This window comes from Magallana gigas, chromosome 1, assembly GCF_963853765.1.
Source record: "Magallana gigas chromosome 1, xbMagGiga1.1, whole genome shotgun sequence".
NCBI classification, from domain to species: domain Eukaryota; kingdom Metazoa; phylum Mollusca; class Bivalvia; order Ostreida; family Ostreidae; genus Magallana; species Magallana gigas.
Genome location: NC_088853.1, coordinates 18,990,347 through 19,014,634, shown reverse-complemented (window position 1 = coordinate 19,014,634; position 24,288 = coordinate 18,990,347). Strand labels below are relative to the sequence as shown.

The window sequence follows — 24,288 nt, the reverse complement described above, 5'->3', positions numbered from 1 at the left end:
GCTTTTTTGTTTAGAATTTTCTTTGAACAGAGACACTTTTCATTTTCCTTTGTGAAAAAGGAAGATATCAACTCATCATCTGCGGTGTTTCATCAGGATGCTAAAACCGTCTTATATTGTGGTGTAAACTGTTTCAATGATAACATCTGTCTAGGGTTTTGTTTCAACACAAACAGTCAGCACTGCTTTGGATTACATGATTTTAAAAGGGACGGTTACTCTTATCAACCGGTTCAATCAACTTCGGACAAAATCGTTTGGTATCGTTCAGGTAAAAAAGTATCACGTAAAACGCTCCTATATGTAGAACAAAATTAGAATACGTTTATCTATTTTACCATTGCTGTAAAGGAGCAATCAATTTGTTTCTTAAAAAACCGTTTGAGCAGTCGTTTTTGTCCTCGGAAATATATCTAGATTCAAACTAGAATTTATCTTATGAACAAATTGCATATTTTTGGCAAAAACGTGCGATCGTTATTGCTCGCTGAGTTGTCACAAGGTTAGTTTCTTAAAATGTAACATGCATGTACCTTTAATGCAAAATCTAATTAACTTCAACCATGAAAAGCGATATAAGTGATACAAAAACTAACGTTATACTGTAATAAGGAAATTTAAGTCTATCTTTAAAAGTGCCGTTCATAAAGACATTATAGTAATATTATGTTTACCTGTTAAAAATTTAACTTTTTACAATATTTGACCCCCACATATGCTTTAAACATTTTTTAAAGGTTAAAAAAATTTGATAACAATAAAATTATGAACCCATATGTTGGATACAACCTCCTAACACCATGAAAATTGTAGGTTGTCCATAAAGCAAAACGGCACCCTCTAAGGGTACAATTTAATAAATAAAATATGAAACTATAAAAGATTCAATTGTTCTTTTTTATTTGATCCATTTCTTTTATATATAGGAAAAAGGGACCAACAAAAAGGTGAATATGGCCACCTACAAAGGAATAGATGATGTTAAATTAACTTTTTCAATTTATTTATAAAAATATAAATGGATACAATTTAAATATATATATATATACATGTATATATATATATATATATATATATATATATATATATATATATATATATATATATATATATATATATATATATATATATATATATATATATATATATATATATAAAAATATATATATATATATATATATATATAGTTATACAAATCCGTGTTGTGGGTTATTTCATATACCTCAGACTCACGTTGTGGGATCCTTAGGTGGTTTATGGGTCATCTATATTTTGACCCATAAACCATGTAGTTAAAAATTCACAGGGAGGTTGAAAATGGTATTATTAACATAAAAAACAAAAAATAATGTTTTTTTGACCCACACGGATATATTGAAAAATGTCCCACAACTCAAAATCTATTTTTAGAACATCGCGTCAAAGCTACTAGTTTTTAACATTTTGTCTATCTATAAACATCCAGCGGGGTGTCCCACAAAACGGTTTTGTGATGCACGCAATGCATTGTTGGATATCAATGGCGGAGTACAGCAGTAACTTGGGTAAGTACTGAATATATTTTCTTATTAGCAGTAATTAGTAGGTCATATTTATAAAAATATGACGAGGAAGCAAAGATTATCGAACTAAAAGTATAATTAAGAAAAAATGGCGGACGCTCTTAGGCTGAAACGTCAAACGGCTGCCTTTTGACCATGCACCGATTCGTAATGCTGAAATGTCAAATGGCTGCCATGCACCGATTCGGAATGCAAGTGTCATTCTTCAGCTGTACAGTACATGGGGAACAAGTCTGCGAGTTCAGAAAACTTGTCTTGAGCGGTTAGATTACTTTTTTGTTCGTTTGCATACATAAAAATGTATTGTTTACAGGTGCAAGTAGAGAGTCCCCCAATACTCAACCCCGGGACTTGTTGAACATTTCTTCCTTAAATTATATTTGTTATGCACTAATTTGTACGACCGGATTGATTAAAGATTGTTTGCTTATCACTTCCCTGCCATGTATACAAACTGGTGTTCACTGGGGGATAGTAACCTAGCCTGGAGGCATATATACGGTAGCACATGCAACCCTGTGTCTTTGTTGTTGATCGAGTCTAAAGTAGTATATAATACTGTATATGAAATAGTTCACCGGAGATTTCATTTCACCCGCTAATGTTACGGTCCATCTATCGTCAGTGTAATTACATGTATTCCTTAAGATTTGGATATATCCTACCGTATTGCTTAAACAATAATAATTTATATATGTGCTTAATCATGATAATCGTTCACACCTCTGTGTGACTTTTATATTGTGTATATAATGAGTCAACCTCTCGAAGACTGCGGGCATGAGTAGCACGTGCCGAGAGTTCAACTGTGTATAAACAAAGTAGGCCCAACCCAGACTGATTTCAGAGACACCTGGTTTAGATTTCATTGAGAGTTTTATTTTGAATCTACAGAAAAAAACTTGTAGATGTGTTCTAGCTATTATAAAAAGAATTCAGCTTTTTATTTCTACCCGGCGATATTTTTTCCTCCTTTAATTACAGACCCTGAAACGTACTACTACACCCAAAAAGCGTGCGACTTTCGTGCGAGAAACGTTTCGTGTTTAATTTAGCACCATTACGGAGATCCTGTGGAATTGTAGCCCTCTTCAGTAAACATCAGATATAAAAATCGGAGAGGGCTACATTATTGCAGCTAGATACATGAATAACACTTTTTCTATACACTTTTTCATACAGGAAGCATTATGATATCATATCATGTGAAAAAAAGACCATACAGTGCGAGTAACATTTATCATATCGTACAAAAAGCAAACCGTGCTATGCTAGGAACGTATTGTAAAAACTGTATAGCGTGTGAGAAGCATGTGAGAAACATACAGCTGGTATAGTAGTGTGTTTCAGGTTTTTATTTGTATGAAGAAAAAAAAACTGTATAGCGTGTGAGAAGCATGTGAGAAACATACAGCTGGTAAAGTAGTGTGTTTCAGGTTTTTATTTGTATGAAGAAAAAAAAATTATTACCTCCTCTCCCCCCCCCCCCTCCCCCCCCCCCCCCCAAGAGCGTGCATGGGGAAAGGAATATTTTGATCTAAAGAAGTTTTATGAAGATAAATATTATTTGTTATTTTTAATTACATGTATATTCTAAATAATGCATCCCCCCCCAAATATTTCATTTCATTTTGCGAGGGGATGCTCTGCTTTGCGGTGCCCTTGTATTTTTTAAAAATACATTGTGATTCATATATCGTTACCACTATATTGTGATATGTATTGTTGTTTCATAACCCATGCATTGTTCATATAACCATAATATTTCATCATATGAATGCTTATGTTTATATGTAACATTAGACTTTTTATCTAAGTATTGTTTTCATTATTATTTTACAGCATTGATAAGTATGAATCTTCCAAAAGCTTGGAAAGCACATTATTTAATGATGCAACCTCAGACAAGCCCAAAAATAATGCTGTTATGAAATTAATGTTGAACAACTACCCATGGAAGCTTTGACTCTTTGCATGGAGGAATATTGATAGACAGTAGGAGATTAGATATGACTTTGGACTCTGTTGCAGTACTGTGATGCACGTTCCATAGATTCTTCTGAACACTGCACTGATTCATCAGCTGTCAGACATGAACAGGTATTTTTTATTAACTACATTACTTTTTTCAACACATGATTTACAAGCTTAACTCTAATTACAATGAAATCTTTTTCAAATTTATAACAGAGAGCATTCTAGAGAGGGACACAATGGTAACTCATGTAGATGTTCCACTAACTAGTTAAGATGGGCTCTTAACTGATACTACAGTCTACTCAGGACCATGTAACTTCACATGTTCAACAGCTTTGGCATTTTACTACAGGTATTACCTTAAGTTACTCTTTCTGAAATATAGGGGAACATTTCAGTAACTACAGTAGACCTGTAGTAACTAAGTAACTAAAATTTCATTGACAATTATTCTTTGCCTGTACTCTAGGGAGGAATTTGAAGGCAAATCCTGTTGAAGCACACCCAGATGTTCCACAGATTCTGCAGAACAGTGAAGATCTGTTGCAGCACATTATTACCGTATATACTTGTTCAACAGATTCAACAGGTCATAAAGGACCATGTTGCAGAATATGTTCAACAGCCTTGCATAGGTATTTTTATTACACAAATACATGTATTCTGAATGATAGGGAATTTTTGTCAAGGCAGGACTTCACTAGAATATCATTGTTCTTTGTATACTATAGGGAGCATTTTGGAAGCGGCAGTTTTGCATATACCGCATAGTTTAGTGCTAGGATCTTTTTAAGAGCACTCGATTGGCGCAACAATTTTTGGACTATTTTTATCTCCTTAATAAGAAGACCTATGTATAAAGATAGAGAAAAGTAATAAGATTTTAAAGCTGAAATATTTAGATTTTTTTCTTTTGTAAATGATAGTTTATAACTAGACAAATCATATCAAAAAAATTAAAGAAGATCTGATGGTTAATTTATTAACCACCCAGCCTCCTTAAAGGATGCCATCCGAGTACTAATTAATCACCAAATCATTTTATTTCTTTTCAGAATATGAGATAGAAGCTTGTAATGGTAGTAGCATCAGCATTGTCTGGAAGGAACTATCAGTGAAGGTAATACATGCAGGTACATTATTTGAGGGTCCTCAACACCTGTTAAAAGTTCTGCATACAAGCCCATTTTCTTAATTAAAGATATTGATTTTTACCATGTGTTTTGACTTAAAAATTACCCCCCCCCCCACCCCCTTATAATCAGTTTTTTAAGGGGGGACTTTAAATTTCATTTCACTTCATTAAAATAAATGCTCCTCCAGTATTCACACTCAGAACCTGTGGGTTGGTAGACTGAGGGTAAACCCATAGCTGCACAGAGATATTTAAAACACCAATTATTGGCGATATAAACTGTTTCACATCGCGTTGAAATTGCCATGATGTGACGTATTGTCTTAAAAGTAGAAGTCACAGGGTGTCAAGGATTCTTAATTTCGTTATTGTTTTAGTTATATTTTGTCACCACTTTTTAATCAGCCTTTATCCTTAACTTTGACAATGACAGCTTTTTCTCTGAAATGGAATTGTTTGTTCTGACATTTTCCCTGTAGATTGTTCATGATTTGTTTTGTGTCTTTGTGACATTGTGTATATGCAAACTTATAACTGTGTGATTGCTCATGGTTTTTGGGTCACTGTCAAATATATGTATTTGTGTCTGTTCATAGATTAAACGTGGGTCATTGTCATATATATATATGTTTGTGTCTGTTCATGGATTGTGGGTCATTGTCATATATATATATAAATATATATATATACCGGTATATGTTTGTGTCTGTTCGTGGATTAAATGGGGGTCATTGTCATATATACATGTTTGTGTCTGTTCATGGATTGTGGGTCATTTTCATATATGTGTCTGTTCATGGATTAAATGCAGGTCATTGTCACACATACATGTTTGTGTCTGTTCATGGATTGTAGGTCATTGTCATATATATATATACTATATATACCAGGGTTGTCCAAATATGTTCGTGGACAATAGCATTTTTATCATTTTAAATGGGTTAATTTATTCATATTATATATCTAAATCTTTGTCATAAAATTTCAGATCAAACCAAAGTGGTCTTCATTGTTTTCTATAGAAATAAAGTAAAATTTTAATGTATCAAAGGCTCGCAGAAAGTATGCACGTCCCAGCGCAAAAATTGTCCAAACTTTGTAATTGAGTTTTTAGATATGTATATTTACTGTTTTCATAATCTTCTATTGTGATGTAGTCTGTATTGTGTACATTATTTTCATACATCATTTAAAAATATTTTCAAACCAGCAGAGGACATTTAAAAGATATTACGGCAAGAATATGTCTTTTAAAACGCATGAAAAAGCAACTTCATCTGACCGCTGGCAATAAAAAAATTGTGTCAACTGAAGTAAAAAACTGAAATGAATGAAACGATTAAGGAAACTTATCCACAAGTGGCACAAGTGATATGTTGATGGAATATGCGATTGTACCTTCTGACCAAACGGTGAATGCGGCATATTACTCTCAATAAACCCAGTACTACGTCATTATAATTTAACGTCATACTGGGCTGTGCGGCCTGTATAGGCAATGTATATACATTCATAACTCCATTACAAAAATATACATTATTATGCTCTTTATTACAATATTATAATACCTTCCTGAAAATGGCGCTTCTATTTTGAATAAAATTACATGTGTCCACGAACTTTTCGGACAACCCTCGTATATATATACGTTTGTGTCTGTTCATGGATTGTGGGTCACTGTCATAGAGTTTTTGTTCTGCAATTTTTTCTGTGGATTGTTCATGGGTTTTTGTGTCTTTGAGTTTAGACATTTGTGCATATGCATGCATACATATGTAGTCAAAGATATATATGTGAATGCTCATGGTTTTTGGGTTGCTCTCATATCTACATGTATGTGTCTGTTCATGGGATGTGGATCACTGTCATGGATTGGTTGTTCTAACATTTTTCCTGTAGTTTGTTCACGCCTATTTTGTGTCTTTGACTTTAGAAATTTGTGTAAGTGCAAATATATATGTGAATGCTAATGATTTTTGGGTTGCTGTCATATATACATGCTTTTGTCTGTTCATGGGATGTGGGTCATTCTAACAGATTGTTTGTTCATGAGGTTTTAGTGTCTTTGTACATAACGCCTCAACTACCTTATGTGGATGATGATGATACTTCAACATTAATTTACATGATGATACTTCAACATCACATGCTGAAACTTTAACATTACAAGCTGATACTTTGTCTTTATATGATGATAGTTCTTTGTTACATGCTGATACTTCTTCATTATGTGATGGTACTTCACTCTGCGGTGATTCTAAAAATAGGGAAGGGTCATCTTGAGATTGAAATACATTAAAATTCAGAACTCATTGATGCCTGACAAGTTTTTAACACAGGACTTTTTCTCTGTTTCGGAGATTGATCAGATATTACTAAGGTCCACTGAGACTAGTTTAATAGATCAAGATACTCAACAGATAATACCACTTGATTATGTGTTGTCCTTTAACAGAGTCATTTTATATTTAAAGAAAGCCTGCTTGGGAAAACCATTGGCGCTCCCCATCAGTGCATACAAATCAGGGGGTTCGAGGTACCCCAGGGGATTTTTTGTCCAAAAATGTGCATTCTGAAGTGAACCCAAGTTTATGGCGCTTGGTCAAAGTGGACCGCTAAAAGTATTCATAGCACCTAAACAAAGACTTCTGTCATTCAGGTTACATCAGATTTATGGGTGGGCTTTCCCTGGAGATCCTTGTAAAGGAGTGGACAATGTAAGCACTAATTTTTTTCAACAGTACAGTTACTGCTAAAATCGGTTTCAACAGCGCACGTAGTCCCTAGCATCTGACTTCATGTAAGATATTGCAATCTGGAGGACGCAATGCTCTATCCTTTGTATGTAGTTTTACAATAATTTTATGAAAATGGAAATTCGATCATATGTAGATCAATAGATGAAATATTGTAAAATACGGGATCCCCCCCCCATTCCCTATTTTATATTTACTGGTTGACTTGTGATTGAGGGGTAGGACTGCCACCACCACCACCACCCCCCCCCCTCCCCCCTTAAATAAAAGATAGTTTGTGAGAAGCGCTGGGATCTAATGGATGATTGCTCATGCTCTGATTTCCTTAAGACAGAAAGTAAAATTGCTATTTAATGGCGTAGAATGCCCAATCCAAAGGGGGTAAAATAAATTTGAAGGCGCCTGCCTGCAGAATTAAAACAATCAACCTACAACATAAAACATACTCATAAAATTGGCATCCAATTTGAAGGCGCCTAAACAAAGACGAGTTACAATAAGGGGACTATGGAGTTGTTTGACACACAGAGATTTCGGCGCAAGTTCCAACAAATGTAATCAAAAGTGATGGTGCCCCCATTCCCTCCAGCATCCAGTTTCAGCTGAATGGCACAAGCCCTAGTATTGGGAATATAAGTTTTGATAATAACCAATGGGGTGTCCATATTTATATAAGGAAATAAGCATAAAAGAAGCTTGTTTAAATTGTTGGGTACAATGTAGCTTGAATTTAGTCTATTCTCTCCTTAGTAATATCCCTGAGTTTTATCGAATCACGATCCTGCTGCTTATGGCGAATTTAGAATCACCGCATACTGTAATACCATCATTTTATGAAATATCAGCATGTATTAGTGAAAGCATATAGTGAATACTAGGTATAATCATATAATAAAAAATTATCAGCATGTAATGTTATACTATCAGCATGTAATGATAATTGATAAATTATCATTAAATGAAGAAGTATCAGCATGTAAAGTTCACTTGATGTATCAGCATGTAATGTTGATTGATGATCAGCATGAAATGTTGAACTATCAGCATATTATGGGCATTATCTACATAAGGCAGTTGAGGTGTTCCATTTCTTTGAGTTTTATTTGTGTTTGCATGTATATGTATATATATGTGAATGCTTATAGTTCTAAGGTTGCTATACTAATACATGTTTGTGTCTGTTCATGGATTGTGGTTCAATGTCATATATACATGTTTGTGTCTGTTCATGGATTGTGGTTCACTGTCATATATACATGTTTGTGTCTGTTCATGGATTGTGTATCACTGTCATATATATACATGCTTGTGTCTGTTCATGGATTGTGGGTCACTATCGTAGGTTAATTGTTGTATTATTTCTCCTGTACCATGTAGTTTGTTCATGACTTTTTTGTGTCTTTGAGTTTATACATTTGTATATATGCAAATATTTTAAAGGGGCACTGTCATGATTTTGGTCAAATTTTGTTTTTCTGTTTTCATTATTTACAATGCTTTAGGATATATTTCTAATGATCAAATGAAATTTGAGAGTCAGTCATTGAGTTACAAGCAAGATACAGAGCTCACAATTCTTTGTCATGTAAACCAGGATTGTGCCCTATTTTTTTATTTACATAGGTTCAATATACAAGTCTTTTTCAAGCTGATTTGTCTATCATTTTATTCATTTTAAGAATAAAAGAACAGTTCCTAACATTTAATACATTCATTTTAGGTCTATAACTGGAATTTTTGCTTCAACATTCAAAATTAAAACAAAAGATTTGTTTACATAGCAAAGTAATTTCTTATTTAATTTTGGTCTCAAGCATTTTGATATTAGTATGATAGAATGCTGGAGAAAATTGTATCTAATTTGTTTGATGAATTATTGAACTGTATATACATGTTTGTGTCTGTTCATGGATTGTGGGTCATTGTCATGTATATACATGTTTGTATCTGTTCATGGATTGTGGGTCATTGTCGTATATTTACATCTACAAACTTTAAGTATAATTTCCTCAATTTCTTACGAAAGGTTATACTTAATTCATAGCTCTATAGAAACAGCCAGACTGAAATCTACACGCCCCATTTAACTATTGGTCGAAATCTACAGCGGCTGAAAGTGACAGGACTGAAATTAACACGCCCTGTTTATCGATTGATCTGAACCTACAACGACCTAAGTAAAATCACGGACTGCATGAAATAATCATGATGATGTCAGACTGAAAGTCTCACAGGAGACGATTTGGCTGTTTCTTTTAGCTAACGTACATGTGTACGTTAACAGTAATTTAGTAAATTTTACTAACTTTTCATAATCAATTTATTAATTAGTTAAAGAAAGATGTTAATATAAACAATAAAATGCTTTCTTTGATGATTCATGCAGGTTATGAAGGTAGCGATCATTGCAGGAAAAATTTACATAACCCGCTAATGCTGGTTATTTAGCGGGTTATGTATTTTTCCTGCAATGTCACTACCTTCATATCCCGAATGAATCACTATAGAAAGCATTTTATTGTTTAAATATGTTACATGTTGGCGTCGATCTGTTCATGGATTGTGGGTCATTGTTGTAGATTTCTTATTTTAACATTTTTCAGTTGATTGTTCATGAGTTTTTATGTTTTTGAGTTTACTGATCAATAAATATTTGCTTTAACGGCGTATTGAACAACATGTAACTTCCAAGTAAAATGACTTGCTTATGGAAAGGAACGATATGATTAACATAATAGGATACACAGAAAAACCGTGAAGTTAAATGATAAACTTTCTAGGATTAACACTCGGTACTACTGGATTTGTGCATGATGATAGATCTGTATGCTTGATCAATAGGTCTGATAAATGATATGATAGTATAAGATTGTAAAAAATATTGATGCGGGTACCATATATATATGCATGGATTGTGGGTCACTATCATATATTGTTTGTTTAAACATTTTTCATGTTATTTGTTTATGTGTTTTTTGTGTCTTCAAGTTTAGTCAATTGTGTATATGCATTCATACATATTGAGTTCAGACATTTGTAAATTCAAAGATATATATGTGAATGCTCATTGCTTTTGGAGTGCTGTCATATATATAAATGTTTTTGTCTGTTCATGGGATGTGGGTCACTCTCATAGAATGTTTGCTCAAACATTTTTCTTGTGACTTTGAGTTAGATATTTGATCTTTATGTTAATTTTTGGTTCTCTGTTATACTGTACCCGCAATGAATTTAACATGATAATAAAATGATAGGATAGAAACCACGCACGGTATGATAGGATTGACGCATGTTATACATGTACATTGAAAAGTGTACATGCAAGATACGATAGGAATGATACACCAGAGGAAAGGATAAATGATGTTCATGATAAACATATAATATTAGCTCTAAATGATCTTCAAAATTAATGTGATAAATTAATGGCATAGTTTGATAAAAAAAATGTACAAATTAAGATACTTGCAGAAATCTTTTTATTAACAATTGCCTAGTTGTTAATCCTAGCTGCTTCATCTAAAGGGTATACAAAAATGACTTATTGGCTTACATGATTAATAATTTATCTGTATTTCTACATTTTTTTCATTACCGAACATCCCAGCCAAACACTACTAACATCTCATCCCAACATCGAATCCTGTGGAAAATAACAGGTTCAATAAAAATTCAACTGTTGTTTTTGATAAACATGTAAAATCCATACAATAACAAATTATATACAAATTACATGTAATGTTTACGCAGTTATAAACTCTAGTACATATGATTAAATGTAATACTATGAGCATTTAGTCTAGAAAAAAATGTTACTGTAACCATGTTCCTATAAAGATCTTCAATTGTTCACATTAATCTTTTATTTCCATTACTTACATATATGATTAACATGTAATTTCTAATTTGATTTTTGTCACAAGAGTTTTGATATTAGTATGATAGAATGCTGGAGAAAATGTTACCTAATTTGTTTGATGAACTATTGTACTGTAAAAAAAAATGTTGGTGTCTGTTCATGGATTGTGGGTCATTGTCTTGTATATACATGTTTGGGTCTGTTTATGGATTGTGGGACATTGTCATGTATATGTATACCTGTTTGTGTCTGTTCATGAATTGTGGGTTATCATCATATATTTCTTATTCTAACATTTTTCTGTTGATTGTTCATGAGTTTTTGTGTCTTTGAGTTTACTTAATTGACATTTGTATACTGGATATATGCGTCCATACATATTGAGTTTGTACATATGTACAATGAAAAATATGTATGGGAATGCTTGTGGTTTTTGAATCTCTTTCATGTATAAATGTTTGTGTCTATTCATGAATTGTAGGTCACTGTCAGAGATTATTTGTTCTAACATTTTTCCTATAGTTTATTACTGTGTCTTTGAGTTTAGTTATCTGTTTATTTGCAAACATAATTACCAGGTACATGGGATGTTGGTCACTGTCATAGATTGTTTGCTCAAATATTTTTGCAGTGGGTTGTTTATGAGTTTGTTGTGTCTTTGAGGTCAGATATTTGACTGTTCATATGCGTACATATATATATTGCAAGTTTAGACATATGTTTATATGCAAATATTTGCATTTCCATTGTTCTTTCCCACTGTAAGCCCATACGGAGGAGCTGCAATTATTTCTCTATAATCGCAATTGCTCTGTCAGTATACTATGACGTCATAAAGGTGTAACGTTATATATACTTTTCCATGACGTTATAGATTTAAACCACTATACAATACATCATGTGTTTTTCTCCAACTCCATTAAAATTGACGTATTTACATGTAATATTAAAACATGTTTTTGATAACATTTTAAAGGAATTACTTTTATAACATATCATTGATTCTGTTAACAAATCTATGTGAATTAAAAAGATACATTACAGTCTGAATGCTTACTTTTGATGTAATAGCTAAATGTCAAGGTCTAGGCTATTACAGGGTATTTGCGAGTGGTAAAATGCAAATATAAGTAATAAACAACGATTATTTAGTGAACATGGCGTTATGAATAGCAACTGCTCTGCTGGCATATTTTCCATGATGCGCTAGCGTGCATCATGGAATATGCCAACAGAGCAATTGCTATTCATAACGCCATGTTCACTAAATAACGTTGTTTATTTCTTAAATATATACATTGATATGTGATCGCAGATAATTTTTTAGTTTTTAAACATTAAAGCATTATTACTTGAAAGATGTGGTCACAATTTACTGCAGCATAGTGTGTATACAAATTGAATACCAAGCACTAGCATGTTATGAAAATGTGTTGCGTACACTATTATTTTAACTTACATGTACAATTGTAGAATTTAATTCACTGAACCTTTCTTATATTTGATTCACAGATTCTATTGAAGAACACAAGGATTATGTCCCAAGTGGTATAGAATCAGTGGATAAACCATCATGCACCACATTACCATCAAAGAAAAAATGGACAATGGAATAGGACATTTGAATTTTATATGGACTTTAAAGATTAAAGTGTACCAAGAGAGGCAGAAGCACTGAAAGTAAAAAAACAATTGCAAATTTCTTGCTGATAGAAGTATTCATCAGAAAAAGAGTAAAATGCAACATATGCTGAGACTTAATCAGCAGATACGAAAGCTGATTCCAATGAGCCCCCGTTAAACGTAATGGCGGAAGATGAGGATGCAAATTTAGGACGTTTGGTCTTGCAGTAACAAATGATTCTGTAATAAACCCTTTAAATTTAAACAGTAATTGGAAGATTATCTCCTCATGAAATACCCTGGACTTATTTATAAACAAGAGTCGTCTATATGCTTCATGTTTTAGATTGAAGATTGAATGTGTATGTGTTATATCTGTATTACTCTCTCTGCTTCCCATCTGCAACATGTGTACCTGTGGTGTAACCTCATGGTTTAGTTTTTATTCGTTTTAAAATCTTAATATCAGCAATAAGATGTTGTAATTTCTTATGTGTTACTTTTATGTTTAAGGTCAAGTGAACATGATTGAAATATGTATTGCATATATTTTAAAAGTATATTACAATGTAATTTAGAATACTTAACGTTTTTAAAAAAGGACAATCATATTAATATCTAATATTTACATGTAGTGTATATTTCCCCTTATGTTTGCAGAGGACATCTGTGACGTTCAATTTCTCATGACACCTGTGGGTTTTAGCTCTGCTGGCCATAGACCAGAAGAGTGTATGCGATGATCTGTTTGTGTAGCTTTCTCTTTGTCTCTCTGTGAACAATTTTCAAATGCTACTACTATTACAGCTATCAAGAATGTTCACATATATATACATGTCTTGTGTTTGAAATCATGCATGACACATTTTTCTAACTTTGAGAAATAGAATATATAATCTTTAACTGACAAAAGTGTTCCCTTATTAATATTGTTTTACCTCTGCAAATAAAGGTATCATGGTATAAAGGATTTACCTTGTCTGTCTGTTAATCTGTGTCTACATTACAAGTGTTGAGGATGGATTGCTATGCCATAGCAATATTTTTGGTGGGGGTTATGCATTTGCTGCTGCCTTTATTTGACACAGAGATGGTCATGGTCATGTAGGGATTCGTCATGACCTAGACGTGGTAGTACATGGACAAGGTGACAAGGAAAATAATGATTTGGGGTATTACCCTAATACAAAGTCACAAGGAAAAGCGTATAGGACATTTTGATGTGGCCTAAGCTATAACCGAGATAAGTTGTTCACACCTTAATTTTTACAAGTAGTTTCAAACCAATGGCATTTGACACTTTAGGCGTCAATGATTTTAGAGAAGAGGTTTTCTGGTCTGTTACCATATTCTCTTTGAAGATAATTATAGAAACCAAACTTAGAAAACAATGTATTTGAAGACATTTTATTTTTTTATCTTTGACAACGGTTAAGGACAATGTTTTGATCTATGTTCATCTTATCAAAAGGGGTACACAGACCAAACTTCTTCCTGAGATGCATTAACATATACTAGACAGTATATGATCATTTCAAAGCATGCTTTGCATGCTGCTTCTGACTTAAATTACATAAGTCTGTGATTCATAAGCACAGTATCTATATCTTTTTATTTCAAGGGGTTTACAAAGTAAATTTCTTCAGTGCATCACTGGCTGCTCTGTTCAGTGCATTACATGTAGTAAAAAAATCTGCCACCTTTTCAGGAATGCCCCATACTATACACTGTTGCCATTAGGAGACAAGTCGTTAGTAATTCTTCGGTTACTTTTATAAAAAAATTCCCTTAACCATTTCTGTGCCACAGGGCCTATTTGGGCCTATTTGAATATCTACGTTAAGTGCCACAGGGCCTATTTGGGCCTATTTGAATATCTACGTTAAGTGCCACAGGGCCTATTTGGGCCTATTTGAATATCTACGTTAAGTGCCACAGGGCCTATTTGGGCCTATGTGCAATTTGAAAAAATATACATTAAAATAAAAAAAAATATTAAATATATTCAGGTTCTGTTTTTCATTATTGATTTTTTAAAATTTGTATCAATATACATCGTATGATCTATGTGTTTAGTGAAATACTGCTGATAACGTCACAACGTTAAAAATGACATCATAATCATGACGTCACTACGTCACACAGAGCAAACTCGTTGTCTGCGTTTTACCATGGCTGGCGTATGGTTTTTGTGAATACATCCCCAGGACTTTTCCGTCAGAACGGGAAAATAATATCTGTCCTAATGCACAACCTGGACCAAAGGAAATGCCCCCTCCCCCACAAGAGCACGACCAATCTTACGTTTTCCTACTCTGCACTATAAACCCTGGGCTCGTTTAACATATAACCGACTTTTGACTAAAATCTATCTTAAAAGACCAAATATTTTTCATAAGATCTCACCATAGCTCATAAATTTGTCATATCTTAATAGGATAATCTTAAATACTGTCAAAATACAGGTCTTAAGTCCAACTTTAACATGGCGAGAGCTAATACTTTAGTCCACCACCGAAGGCCGAGTATAATTCGAGTGTGCGCGACTTTTTTATTTTCATGCTGCTGTTAGTGCTGATTAAAAAAATCAAATAAAACACATCGGTAATATCAATGCGGTTTTTTTTTTAATCGGGTAAAAAGCTACTACATACAGCATCGTTCTCTGGTATTGTATAATTTGCAAGAAATCGAGAGTATATTAAGCACCAAAGGAAGCATGTACTTTATATGTATTATTTTTATTCAGAGTTAATTAATGAACGGCAATATAAACTGCGATATGCCAAATAAGGAGGAATGGGGCACTGAAAAAATTACTTTGATATGATCCTATAACAAAATTTTAGCCAGATGATCAACATTAAAAAAAATTCCATCTGGTGACATTTTACTGTAGTTTTCATGCATGTAAAAGAACAATACTGAATCTTTGGACAGAAAAACAAGAACTGCATGTAATAACTTATTTGGAGATAATGGTGATGCTTCGACCGTGTTCGAGATTAAGACTTCAGTGCACAACCCCCCCCCCACCCGCGTACGCGCTTCAAGTCTTCGTATCTTCTGTCTCCTTCTTCAGAGCATTTCAAACAGAGACATTCTTTCTTGAAACTAAATTTCAACCGTGTCTCTAAAATGGGATACCGCATAGCATAGACATTTAATTTTCACATGGATGGTTCTGACCGCACGGACTTTCATTACCTGTTTTATGGTCATAAAGAGCATCTACTCTGTGTAAAGGTGCAAATATAGCGGTAAAAGAAGGAAAGATTTCTAGGACTGTAATATACTTCATGAAAATATTTAATCACAAAATTTTATCATTATTATATTTTAGACAACTCAGTTGGTCAAGCGGATTTAATCACTAAAACAAACTGTAAGACCACAAGTTGGTAAAAAAACACTTCTTAGCTCTAATCGAAATATAGAATCGGAAATGTTTTGCATTTCATAACTGTTATATTTCATCGTATGATGATGAACTATGTGTAATCGTTAACTTTCTTAGGTCTATGTTGTTTTTGATTCTTTGAATATTAGAACTATAATATAAATCACAATCGTAGTTGTATCGATAAATAAGCTAAGATATTAGAGAACATGAAGAACAAACTTATACATCTTTTTCCGAGAGTTCAAACGTTTACAACTGACGATCGTGATTGTCAATATTACACGTATGATGTGGTAAAAGTTTTTACTTTGTATGGAATAAAATGTAAAAATTAAGATAGTGTTCACCTGTCCGAGGAAAGGAAGATTTTAAAACATACAGATAATTTAAAGCTACATAGTCCGATTTTTTTTGGCTATGGGAGTATCAAATATTTTTCTATACAGACCAAATTTATTAGACAAATGCCTATTTACACAAACAAAATCCGTCTCCTTTCAAAGTTTGTATTATTTAAAGTACATAAAAAATTTCTGTATGAGAAAACAAAAAACAAAACAAACCAACTCCATCTTGGGAATGTTTAGAAACGGGAACCGCTTGGTTTTGTTCCCGAATGATTGGGTTTATTCAACCCGCATGTGATGTATCGATTGTACATGTATACAAAACACTTCCCCAAATATTAGTGAATAAAATGTACCGACGTTTATTTTTGATTTGAAATTTTTTCAAAGTCGTAATACAACCATACCCGCCTTGACCTCAGCAGCGAATTTTATTATGAGACGAAAGAAATCAATACAATTTATGTCGTTTGTTTTTGTAAATAAATTGTGTACATCACTTTTTCAATAAAATATGGCTTAATGTACCTGGAAAACTACTGCAATGTCTATTATGATACTCATACTTAGCATAGCCATCGTATAAAATCGAACATAGCAGCTTTAAAAATTTCACGATAAGCCTACGAGGGTCAATCAAAAAATACGAAGACAATGTGGCTGTCTATCATATATTTTTAATGAAAGCCATACTTAACAGATTAATCTGTGCACCAACACTTATGTTATTGATATGCGAAGTTTTAGTCCATTTGATGAAACGGTATTTTTGTTACCCCTTTTTAAAAACAACATGTTTTGTCACCACGGCGCACGGTAACGTTCAAAACATGACGTTAAGATAAAACACGCACGGTTTATAGATATACCCCATCTTTATATCGCGCTTAGTCTATTGTGCCTTTCTCCTTACAATTTAAAATGGCACTGAACCACTTAACATCTTATTTCCACACATTTATTCAAGAATCATAAGTTAGTTCTTCAAATTTGTCATTTTCTAACCGTGTATCTCTTAGTGTACAGTAGGGATAACCCTGAACGTCGGTTGACGTTACTTATTTTTTGACCAAATATTTACAGATATTTTACTCTCTTTCTGACTGTTTTATATTCAAAATACAATTACCACCACCCCTAAAAAATTTATTACAGTTAAACACAAACTTGCAAATGCTTGTTGCCTTATCTTTTGCACCATTGAGCATTTTCATAGCTTGTAATGGCTTTTTTGTGAGTTAAATCTATTTTGTTTGTACTTCCCGTTGCGCCGTGACGTCCGGGGACGTCGATGTTTTTAGTCAATTCTAAAGAGGACTATCTGTCTTTAGTTACTAATATCTGTTTGACAAAACAATATAACCTGTCATTATTTGGTACATAGAATACCATGACTATACTTAATTTGAGGTTTCAATGTTATCTGGTTTTAAGCCCAATTTATAGAGATATTACTTTTAACATTATATGGTTTATTGTTGACATAACACAAATCTTGACCGTGCGCCGTGACCTTATTTTTGCAGGATTAGATTCTAAAAAATCCTTAGAAATAAAGGAATTCATTAATTTTTTTTCTTGCAAATTGTTTGAAACTATTGCTAAATTATGTCTACCAAATTTAGTAATGATATGACGTTAAGTAACATAGCTATGACAAAAGTCTTCGTATTTTTTGATTGACCCTCGTATATATTATTCTATTTACGAAATCATTAAAGTCATTTGGAGTATTTTGAATAACAGTTTTTGTTCAACTTGATTGTAAAATATGTGTAAATACGCATGTTTAATACAGTTCGTTGTTTTGGTCCAACAGAAAGATCATACTCGTTCATGTGCGGACCTAGAAGGGGGTGCATGGACTATTCCTTCCACCTCTTGGGAAATCAAATTAAAAAGATTATATAGCAAAATTCCCGAAATAGGCCTCAAAACCCCTCTCCAACATTGGAAAACAAAATTATCCCTCGGACACCCCCTGGAAATGTTTTCTGGATCCGCGCATGCGGTAACAAACATACAATATATCAATTTTCTCGCTGAATAAAGCAATAGCATACAGTGTAATGAGAAATGAATATTGAGCAGCGTTTTCATCACATAAATTCTCTTTACTGAGGTTAGCGAGAATATTTTAATAACAAAATAATTTATTAATGTATGTCATTTCTTCTTTAAACTCTCTATATATAAATCACTGCATGGCGTTGGAAGCAATTTGAAAGTGAGTGGGGGGGGGGGGGGGCTAGACTAATCCTAAAAAATATTGACAAGCAAAAAAAAATGATACAAAACTAATTCCCAAAATATCCGTGGGGGGGGGGGGGGGGGTAGTACTATACCTATACTTCCAAAAAAATCTTACCTACCAAAATAAAACAAATTCCCACATCATGAAATTCCTAATCCGGGGGGGGGGGGGGGGGGGATAGTATGCCTATGACTTCAACTTCTCAATAATTTAATCATTTCAAGGTAAATTTAGGAACAAATATGTTTCCTGCGAGAAAGAGTGGGGGGGGGGCTAACCTTTTATGATGCTATGTGCCTAATGGTTAGGTCTAACTTTGCAAAAATGGTGGGGTGGGTGCTAAGCCCCCCTTAGCCCTCCCCCCTCCGATTCCGACGCCTATGTAAATTACATTGCAGGTGGTGACTGTTGGAGAGTTTCATTTGTTCGTGTTTTGTACATTGCAGTGCGATACACCACACTTTCTAAAACACGGAACGCGGGGTGATTCGAAATTTCCCCCAAATGACTTTACGAGCATAAACTTGGATGGACGTTTATGCTTGCGCGATTTCATAGAAATTATTATTAAAACGAACAAGGAATTGCTTACCAATCTAGCACTGTCATTCTTTGTCTGTCTGTCTGCATATCTAACACACAGTAAAAACCAATTCCTTTTGCGAATTTCTTAAACTGCATCATGATAAACCTTTACAGCTGCAGCCAGCAATACCCGCCTCTTGACCACTAACATATTTGCGTTATACTAATTAATTAGTTTTTGAAAATTATCCGCTATTAATGACAATGATTGTTACAAAAATATCGTATTAATGATGCATACAGGCTCTAAAACAATGTAAGTTGGTTATATAAAATCGCTTTAAAACATTTGGTGCTTTGCTTAATTACACATATAGTTTAATGTTAATCTAATATGGTTTGTACATGGTCAGTAAATCTCATACGGTGCGAGGCCGAATGAAGATGTTTTAAAAATAAATGTCCAAATTATTCGTGGGAAAAACTTAGTTATTGCTATTTAGACCATATACTTTCGTGATAACTATTTGATAATCCCGCCCCATCAGTTCCATTTTTCACAATTTGAGGGAATTTCTGGTGTGAAAAACATGATTAAGTTTGCATTGCATGTCATTAGGTTATCAAAAAAGAAATTCGATAATTTATGATTTTTTTAAGTCAACCTACTTAAACAAACTCTCTCTCTCTCTCTCTCTCTCTCTCTCTCTCTATCTCTCTCTCTCTCTCTCAGGAATAAGATAGCTTTTTTATCGTGAAATTTATGTCTCATATATGTGCAAACAAAGAAATAAGAGATATATGCATTATATCTTATAGAACTACATGTAATTTCAATGATAAAAAATTCACATGTATGCGTGGATTATAATTAAGATTGACAGGATAAGAACGTGATTATTTTAAAAACTGCACGTATTTGTTAAAGATTGTGAACATGCATCATTTATGAAGTAATTCATATTTTTTGAAAGACGTGGTTTTCTTTACATTTCTTTTTCATTTGGCGACGCTTAAAAAAGAAAGAAAAAAAAAGAATGGAGTAACATCTTATTTGAAATGACAGAGAAAAAGATAAAAAGCCATTGTTTTCGATAATAACATTAGAAATTATTGATTAAACACAAAACTGCATCCCGCAACGCTAAAAAATGGTACGGCGCGTTGTGTCAGATTGTTACGTCAAAACATGAATTTGATAACGTCATGCTTGGCACTGAAGCGTAATAACGTCTTTTTTGACGTGGCAGCGAAAGGGTTAAAAAAGCCTATATATATAAGTCTTATAAAATGATATTTTGTATTTTGTGCTCCTATACAAATCATATTCAGCTGTATGCTATATATCATTGTTTTAGCACCCATACATGGTTTGTGGGATATATCCCATAAAGAATCTATATATATATTGCCATGACATGGTTTGTGGGTTCCTACCCACAAGTATGTTATATATATTATCTACTATATATCACTGTGGGTATGTATACCCACAATGTGTTGACCCACAACGTTATCTATAACTTTGAAACCAAATATGAGTAATCTTTATATTCATCTTATATTTGGCTTCTTCATCAAAAACTATTCCTAAAAATGCGTTTCCTTTTGTAATAAGCCTACCACAAATGCAGGGTCCCACAACCCATGTTTATGGATCATGACCCGCAAACCATGTCAAGTACCTATATATATATATATATATATATATATATATATATATATATATATATATATATATATATATATATATATATATATATATATATATATATATATATATATACCACTTTTGACCCTGTTAACATAAATCGCCAGTATCATCGCTGCTCCAATGAATACAAATCGCCGTTATCAGATTTCAATTCAGTCTTAATCTTTTAAATTCTTTTTCTGGCAAAACTATTGAGGCGGCGAACTATTTCCTAATTTGTCCGAACAAATAATTCATTCATACGAACAAATCGTAATTTGTCTAAACTAATATTTACTCTCCTAATAAATAACTTATTTGTACAAACAAATAGCTTTTTTCCGAACAAATAGCCTTTTCGTCCGAACAAATAACATATTCATCCGAGCAAAGAGCTAATTAGTCCGAACAAAACACTTATTCATTTGAACAAATAGCTAAGTCTTCCGAACAAGTCCTAATTCGTCCGAACAAATAAGATTCATTTTATTTTCATCTGGCCCTTTCATGCCGCCGTAACATATACAGAGGTTGACCTTTAAATTGTCATACACAATGCACCAAAAAAGAAAGAAAAACAAGTTTCAAGGGCCATGTATTGCTTAAATTGTTCTCAATTTAATTTCTCAATTTGAAGTATCAATAGTTCAAATTTTGTCGAATACTTAAAAATGTGAAATTCATTTAAACAATAAAATGCTTTTTTGGTGATTCATTCGGGATATGAAGGTAGCGACATTGCAGGAAAAATACATTTCCCGCGTTAGCGGGTTATGTTAATTTTTCTGCAATGATCGCTACCTTCATAACCCGCATGAATCATCAAAGAAAGCATTTTATTGTTTATATTAACATCTTTCCTTAACTAATAAATAAATTGATCATGAAAAGTTAGTAAATTTCACTAAAACACTGTTAATGTACATAAGTACGTTAGCTAAAAGAAACAGCCAAATCGTCTCTTGTGATACTTTGAGTCTGGCATCATCATGATTATTTCGTGCAGTCCGTGAGTTTACTTAGATCGCTGTAGATTCACACCAATCGATAAGCAGGGCGTGTCAATTTCAGTCCTGTCACTTTCAGCCGCTGTAGAGTTCGACCAATCGATAAATGGGGCGTGTAAATTTCAGTTTGGCTGTTTCTATAGAGTTATGAATTGACTATATTTTTCTGTAAGAAAAAGAGGAAATTATACATGGTAGATGTTAATATAAAATTATATTCTAGATTACGTGACATCATCGCGGCTCCAATGAATACAAATCGCCGTTATCAGATTTCAATTCAGTCTTAATCTTTTAAATTCTTTTTCTGGCAAAACTATTGAGGCGGCGAACTATTTCCTAATTTGTCCGAACAAATAATTTATTCATACGAACAAATCGTAATTTGTCTAAACTAATATTTACTCTCCTAATAAATAACTTATTTGTACAAACAAATAGCTTTTTTCCGAACTAATAGCCTTTTCGTCCGAACAAATAACATATTCATCCGAGCAAAGAGCTAATTAGTCCGAACAAAACACTTATTCATTTGAACAAATAGCTAAGTCTTCCGAACAAGTCCTAATTCGTCCGAACAAATAAAATTCATTTTATTTTCATCTAGCCCTTTCATGCCGCCGTAACATATACAGAGGTTGACCTTTAAATTGTCATACACAATGCACCAAAAAAGAAAGAAAAACAAGTTTCAAGGGCCATGTATTGCTTAAATTGTTCTCAATTTAATTTCTCAATTTGAAGTATCAATAGTTCAAATTTTGTCGAATACTTAAAAATGTGAAATTCATTTAAACAATAAAATGCTTTTTTGGTGATTCATTCGGGATATGAAGGTAGCGACATTGCAGGAAAAATACATTTCCCGCGTTAGCGGGTTATGTTAATTTTTCTGCAATGATCGCTACCTTCATAACCCGCATGAATCATCAAAGAAAGCATTTTATTGTTTATATTAACATCTTTCCTTAACTAATAAATAAATTGATCATGAAAAGTTAGTAAATTTCACTAAAACACTGTTAATGTACATAAGTACGTTAGCTAAAAGAAACAGCCAAATCGTCTCTTGTGATACTTTGAGTCTGGCATCATCATGATTATTTCGTGCAGTCCGTGAGTTTACTTAGATCGCTGTAGATTCACACCAATCGATAAGCAGGGCGTGTCAATTTCAGTCCTGTCACTTTCAGCCGCTGTAGAGTTCGACCAATCGATAAATGGGGCGTGTAAATTTCAGTTTGGCTGTTTCTATAGAGCTATGAATTGACTATATTTTTCTGTAAGAAAAAGAGGAAATTATACATGGTAGATGTAAATATAAAATTATATTCTAGATTACGTGACATCATCGCGTGATAGATTTACGGGGTTTTTTTATTGGCTTTTATATCAGGGAAATTACAATGATTCAAAATTTGAGTAAGCTCCAAACAACACAATAATCAAAAACTAAGACTTCACATAACTTTTTATTCTTTTGTAAAAAAGGAAAATGTAAAAGTCAATTTATTTTTAACTACATCGTTATTTTTGTCTTTTGATCTATGGAAGAAACCTTCTCAACGAAAACGATGCATTTTTTTGGCTTCACCAGAAATAAATAAATAGAGTATGGGTATTGATAAGATTACTTAAAGCTGCTTGGTCCGATTTTATATCAAATGTTATGCACGCTTTTAAACGATGGCTATGCTTAGTATATGTATAATAATAGACATTGCAGTAGTTTTACCCGTCAATTATGCCAAATTTCAATGAAGAAAAATACGTACAAAATTTGCTAACAAAACAAAACGACATTAAAAGGTACCGTGTTATTTCGCCTCATGTTAAATTTCACCCCCTGACGACGAGACGGGTGTTGTTGTATTACGAATTTAACATCGCTTTAAATAAAGGTCGAAATGATCAGACAAATTACAAATAAACATGTGTATGTTTTGTAAGCCAATATTTCTAAAGTCTGCTTTCTTTACAATCAATGCATTGCATGCGGGTTGAATAACCCCAATCATTCGGGGGACGAAACCATGCGGTTTCCTTTTCTAAACATTCCCGTGATGCATTTTGGTTTGTTTTTTCGTTTGCCCAAAGAGAAATTATTTTTATTTACTTTGAATATTTCTAACTTTGAAAGGAGACTG

At 33.1% G+C, this 24,288-nt stretch overlaps 1 long non-coding RNA gene across 3 annotated transcripts; it reads left to right on the top strand.

The window, feature by feature from the left end:
* Nucleotides 1-1,373: 1,373 nt before the first annotated feature.
* On the top strand, nt 1,374-13,499 carry LOC117681177 (uncharacterized). Of its 3 annotated transcripts, none has more exons than XR_010714047.1 (6): nt 1,374-1,544; nt 3,405-3,662; nt 3,753-3,891; nt 4,009-4,174; nt 4,595-4,659; nt 12,802-13,499. It is a non-coding gene; the product is annotated as an uncharacterized lncRNA (long non-coding RNA). The 3 variants fall into 3 exon arrangements; XR_010714048.1 differs by lacking the exon at nt 1,374-1,544 and adding an exon at nt 1,640-1,824; XR_010714049.1 differs by lacking the exon at nt 3,405-3,662 and having other exon boundaries at nt 1,382-1,544.
* Nucleotides 13,500-24,288: the final 10,789 nt, after the last annotated feature.